Below are 6941 nucleotides of genomic sequence, written 5' to 3' on the forward strand. Positions count from 1 at the left end.
CAAACAACAAAATGTATATCTCAGAAAGGTTGCAACTGCAGTGTGTGATTTCATAGGGAGCATATCACACACGTCACCTGTGTGTTTTACCTTTTGCATGGACTCATAGTGGATACACTCATCTCTCTCTCTCTATTTACCTTGTGTATTTCAATAAACCTTGGATCTCTTTATGTACAATTCCAACATCATGTCTTTTATATATCTGTGCCCGTTCTTAATCATCATAACTATGAATATATCATGGGTTTCATTAGTTTCTATAGAGGACTTTTAAGTGGGCTTCTCAGAGGACCGACAAAATAATATACAGTACAGACGATTGAGAAGGATAGAAATACATTCAATGTTTTTGAAAATAATGTCTCTGACCAGCTGTCTGGGGCCTTCAGCGTTCTTCGCGCCAGTAAAGAGTCGAGACCATGAGGGCCAAGCTGAATGAGTGTGAGAGAGGGAATGAGTGTGTGTGTGTGTGTGTGTGTGTGTATGTGCGTAATGAGAACCGGATGCAACTGAGGACGAAATGGAGCTGAAAGATCATTTGGCACTATTTGCATGCACCATTCTCGTGATGAGAACTCTGAGGGTATGAAACAGGACCATGCTCAGTCAACACACAGTCTTCTCAGCACAGAATAACTAACCTGAAGGACGCTGGAGTTAAAAACAAACAAACAAACAGACAAACAGACAAACAAACAAAAACATAAATGAAGGCTGTGCAACAATGTTTGTGAAAATATGGGATGCATTTTTTTCTTTTGGTCACATGAAAGGCTGAGGACAGGACTTTAATACTGTTGGAGCAAAAATATGGGAATTGCATTTAATCTGACATGCTCAGTGACTCTCCGAATAAATACACGACAAATCCGAATTTACAAACGGTTAAGTGTGCTCGAAGTACTGAGTGGAAATTTGCGAACACACTCATGATTGAAAATGGCTAAATAAAAGCAGGAAAGAACAGACTTCCTGTGGCCCCGGCCTGCTTTGGCCGATATCTAGAAGCTCCAGAAGCAAAGACAGAATGCGCTCATCAATGACACGACGATCTGTGCATCACTGCAATCGTACTGATGTGAGTGGACCTCCTGAAGGGTTAACTTTTCTTGTTCTGTGAGAAGATGAGGTGATTCTTGTAGTTGTATGCATTTTTGGACATTGTATCTGAAGAGGTTTGTTCCACGTATCAGTATAAATTCTAAAACTTTGAAGCTCAATATCTCAGAACCACTCAGAATGTAGACATTAGAACCATATTATTCTAAGAGGACGATGTCCCTGCTCTGTGTGCTGACGGGTTGGAGAAGGGCAGCTGCTAACTGAATACATGTAGATGTCAGACACACACACACACTCACACGCACACACACACACGTGGATGTCAGTGCTCTGGAGGTCTCTGGGGATATGGACACTGAGGCTGCTGTTTAAGGGGGCATGGATCTGGTTAGGTCCCCAAGGAAAGACTGGACACCTTCGCTCTACAATGGGAGCTGTGTGTGTGTGTGTGTGGGAGGGTTGATGTTCGGTACAGTATCTGAGTCACACAGAAAACATTCTCTCTCTCTCTCTCCCTCCCTCACTCTGCTCTCTTTCTTTCACATCACTCCAGCTCTCCTTCTCTCACTCTATCTTACCTTCCCTCTCTTTCTCAAACTCTCTCTCTCTCTTTTAATCTCCATCTTTCTCCCTTTCTCACACACACATACTCTCTCTCTCTCTGAGTTCTCTCTTTGTTGTTAATCCACTGTCTCTGCTAGCCAAAGTAAAAAAAGAAGAAGAGAAGAGGACAGTGTCTATCTGCCTGACAGCTTGTTTGCGGCGCGCATCAGAAGAGACTCAGGGCCGACAGCTCCGTTGTCTGCGCTCTAATTGAACGTCCGCGATGAAGAGTGGCTATTCACTCATTAGCACCTAATGGAAAATCTCCACCACACCGTCTCATCTCTACGGCAACAACAGCAGCAAACAGCTCAGAGAGCAGCAACACCAAGTGACAAATTAATAAACTTCAATACAAGTTTTCTATGGTAATACAAGTAGAAAGTAGAAACTAGAAATGCATCTCCCAGGAACTGCAAGAGTGGGATTGATAAGGAGGTTGCTAGGTTGTTGCTAGGGTAATTTAGATGGTTGCTAGGGCGCTTTCTATGGAAATGCAAGTAGAAAGAGCTGAACACAAGCAGACTGGTAAAAATCTCATTGTGAAGCAGGAGTGAGTCTTAGCTGCCAGCTGTCATGCCTGGTATGATGTACTTCTGTGGGTCGCAAGCACCACAAAAGGAGCCAAGGGGACATGGTCACAAGGACATGGAAGCCAGACACATCTACAGAGGGGGTCTGAAGGTACCGTTACTTCTTCTAAACAAGGACAACTGTATATTCTTATTGATTGTTCAGTCTGGGAAAGAGTGTGTGTGAGGGGGAGGGGGTATCGTTTACCTCTGTTCCTTATTCTTTTCCTCTTTAAATGGCAAACGCCCAGTGAAATCAGCGATCTGCCATTTGAATGTGCGAGAGCAAAATGCGCGCATTAGGCCAGATAAAACTGCTCCGCAAAATGGAGTCATCACTTAGGGCCTGATCCGTCTGTGATGATCTCATCCAATGCCATAAAGCACCCAAAGGTATTCAAAATGTAATGGTGGGGGTGGGGGTGGGTGTGTGTGTGAGGGAAGGGGGGGCAGAAAACACACTTCTCAGTAATATGAAGCAAGTGCCAAAAGGTTTTTAAGATAATGCCGCCGCCAGCCACTTTGTCCGTGAACTCGCGGGGGAAATGCAATCTTCGCTTTACCCATCAACCCACAATTGGAACAAGCAGGGGCCCAATATTGTATTCAGACAGGCCAGATAAGCCAAAGATTTAAAAGTAATAAAATTGTAAAAGCAATTACTGAGTGAGCAGGAGTGAGCGAGGTGGAGAGAGAGAAAAGACAGAAGGGGGGGTGGAGGGGAGGCAGAAGAACAATACAGCGATTCATTTCACAAGCACGGGCTCTTTAGTGCTTTTCTCATCGTCTCCTCTCTGCCTCCCTTCGCCAAGTTGGAGGGCTGCTGGAGTCTGAAACGGCTCATCAGAGAAAACGGTCTGGTGAGGGCGGAAGAGAGTCTGAGCAAATCTCTCTCTGTGTTACACACACACACACACACACACACACACATACAGTACACACTGAGAATGACTACTTGGGAATGATTACCCATGTGAAATAACACTGCAAAGCCCTTACTACGAAGTAATACAAGTAAATATTGTGACACAACCTGCAAAACTGAACAGAACATTGCAGCACTGAGTACCAAAGTGATGTTAGAAGAACACCATGCACTTTCATTCCTAATTAGGGTTCAAATTAGGATAAAAACAAGCACAGTGTACCAAAGTGCTGTGAAAGGAACACCATGTACCTTGATGCCTCCCTCTCTTTCTCTCTCTTCTCTTTCCATCACATCATTACAGCTCTCTTTCTCCTTCTCTCACTCCATCTTCTTCAAACTCTCTCTCTCTCTCTGAATATAAGTCTTTCTCCCTTTCTCACACACACATACTCTCATGCACCTCGATAGCTGATTAGTGTTCAAATTAGGATGAGAACTAGCGCTGTGTACTAAAGTGCTGTTAAATGGACATCATGCACTCAGCCTAATGGCCACGTGACCATGCTGTCACAGCCCGGTCAGATGAACTGACCACATCAATGTTTGAGCTCATGACTGGTTATCACAGATTACCAGTTAACCACCCTAGCCTCTTGGAATGGCCTGCAAGGTGGCACCAGAGCAGAGGGCATTCTTTTCCATCTTCTAGAAGGTCTTGGAAGACCCAACTCCTCCAAGGATAACTCCTGTCCTAACACTTCTAACACACACTTATGACGTTCCTCTCTAACACCTCACACACGTATCATGTGCCTCCCTCTCTACACTTGTTTCTTTCTCTACCACTTTGTCCTCATATCTGTACACCTGTACTGCTGTTGCACTCTCCTGTTACTACACCTGTGCTACCACTGATAATGGCCGGGTTTCCCAAAATCGTTAAGAAGCTCTTAAGTCCTAAGAACTTCTTAGGAGCGTTCTTAGAACATTCTTACAACGCTCCTAAGAAGTTCTTAGCACTTAAGAGCTTCTTAACAATTTTGGGAAACCCGGCCAATGTCTGTACTCTCCTGTTACTACACCTGTGCTACCACTGATAATGTCTGTACTCTCCTGTTACTACACCTGTGCTACCACTGATAATGTCTGTACTCTCCTGTTACTACACCTGTGCTACCACTGATAATGTCTGTACTCTCCTGTTACTACACCTGTGCTACTGCTGACAAGGGCCAGGTTTCCCAGATTCATTAAGAAGCTCTTAAGTGCTAAAAACTTCTTAGGAGCGCTCTAAGAACGTTCTAAGAACCGAATCTGATGCAATAGCAATTCCATCCGAATGTGTCCTCTGCACTTCAGTTGAATGTCATTACTCATTTCTGTAAGTTGCCTTGGATAAAAGCATCTTCTAAATGGATGAATGTAAATGTAATGTACATTCATGTAACATATTTTGATGTAATCTCTCGTATTGTGTACAGGGTACTCAGCCACCATACCATTATATAAACAAGGTTAGCCACTTACTGCATCTACTGGAATACTCTGGCAGTAAGCTGTGTGCACTCTATCCGTGGGTCTTGTTATAAACAGCTCAAATCAGAAGTAGAAAACAGAGATTGTAGACAATTTATATCTTAAGGGCACAATTTTCCCCACTGAAAGTATTCTGCGTCTTTCAATAAGGGTTGCGCCGAGGCAGAGACAGATGTGTTATATTCAAATTGAAGGCCCATCAACACAACACAAAACACTGCTTTCTTTGAAAATATGAGAGCACACAAGAAAAGGAATAAACAGTGAATTGCTCCTCTTGAAAATTAATGACTAAAAAAAAAAAAAAAAAAAACTCCTCTGGCTGATGAGAACCAATCATGTGTCATTTTCCGAATCTGCCTCCACACACTGCGTTCTTTGTTTACTATTATCGTTTGCGCCAATCACTGGCTTGTCACGTTTCCGTGTCATTCTGCGAAGTAAGGAATAAAAAAAAAGAGGAGCTCTTATCAGCTAGCGCATCTTCCCAGCTGCCCTTGATTCTCCCTCAGTCCGTCTCCCTGGCGCTTTTAAGCTGCACTTCCTCTCGCGTTGATGTGGAGATGAGCGGAGTGTGGGCGAAACAAATTAGACCATAAACACTGTTTTCCACAGTCTCATTTAATCTCTTCCGCCCGTCGGCAGAAAGGCAGGCAGGCAGGCAGGCGTCTGAGCGTAATTGGGCAGTTTGTGAACGCCTCAGCGAGAGAGAGAGAGAGAGAGAGAGACAGACTTCTGGAGAGTTTTAAAACGCATTCAGGAGAATTACTGATGCCGGTGTGTCTCTGTGTGGAAGCGGGGGTTGCACCTGAGCTGGTCTAAGAGGCCGCTGTGGAGGCATCTGGAGGGGGATTTGATTCCATCTCTCCAATTCAATTCAGCTCAGCTCCAGGGTCTCTCCCCTTCCCTCCCACGCTGGCACAAACTGAAATGGAAAAAAAAAAAGAATAATAATCTGAACACCTCCAAGAGGTTGGAGAGGTTTGGGGAGAGAGCCACACGCTGCATCTGCTGCGATATAACACTAGATGCAGGGAAGCAGATGGAGGCCATTGTACAGTCAGTTGTCTTGTAAACAAGTTGTTTACGGGCAGGATCGTATCGGGCGTCCTGCTTTCTGGATCTACACTATCCAGCCATGGCCACCAGGACTCGAGGCTGAGAGCACGTCTTTGTGATGATTCGTAGGCTACTCTTGCTACTCCAGGACCCTGAGCGATTGAACAGAAGTGATGATAAAGAATAAATCACTAAAGGGTACTAGGCAGACAGAGAGAGAGAGAGAGAGAGAGAGAGAGAGAGAGAGAGAGAGAGAGAGAGAGAGAGAGAGAGAGAGAGAGAGAGAGAGAGAGAGAGAGAGAGAGAGAGAGAGAGAGAGAGAGAGAGAGAGAGAGAGAGGAGAAATAGAAGAGAGAGTTCCGTATACTGAGACGTGGTCCTCTGACTTTAACGGTGACGGGGACAGTGTGGGTCACGCCAAAAGTGAGCTGCTGCTTCTCACAAAATGCTTCAACACCTACATAGACATTAGAGAGGAATACCACAGCACCAGCCACAACCACAACTAAACTAAACCATAAACATATATAAATATATTGAAATTAATTCATAATATATGTTTAAATGCACTTCCCAAGGGAAGCTGATGATGATGATGATGACGACGATGGCAATGATGATGAAGACGAACAGCACCTTTTGAAATCTCAGCTCTCTTTCTCTTTAAGGTCCAAGTGTTTTTGTGTTAGTCAGTCTTAACAGATGTCAGCCCTAACTTTCCAGAATACTCACGAGCTCCCTGCATGAAGTCCAAATAGAAAGCCTATAACCAGAGCTCCATATGTCTCCTGTTATGGGAGGGAGGTCAGCTTGAGTGGGAACAATGAGAGAGAGAGGAGCGACTGGTTTAAAACCTCATCACCTCCTGCAGGCACACTCTTCGAGGACACGGCCATGCACTTAAACAACGCCCAGCGGAAACTCGACTCAAGGAACGGACGGACGTTTCCCACTGACCACCGAGAGCTCGGGCCCCGCTGGTCACTGCTAGCGTAGCTGTGTTTGAGGTGTGTTAGCAGCAGCAGCACTCTGTCTGTTTGTGACTATAAACCTTAGAGGTGTTGATATACTCAGTACCAAATAGAGCTCTGTGGCGATACAATGAATCAGATCATATCAGATAAATTAGAGATTTATAAATCAACGGCAATTCAGTGAGCAAGAAGAAAGGGTTGGGGGGACACACACAATGAAAACCAGACTCCCACACGGTCAATAAAATAGCCGGTGTGTTCTCA

Source organism: Sardina pilchardus, chromosome 24 (assembly GCF_963854185.1).
Source record: "Sardina pilchardus chromosome 24, fSarPil1.1, whole genome shotgun sequence".
NCBI classification, from domain to species: domain Eukaryota; kingdom Metazoa; phylum Chordata; class Actinopteri; order Clupeiformes; family Clupeidae; genus Sardina; species Sardina pilchardus.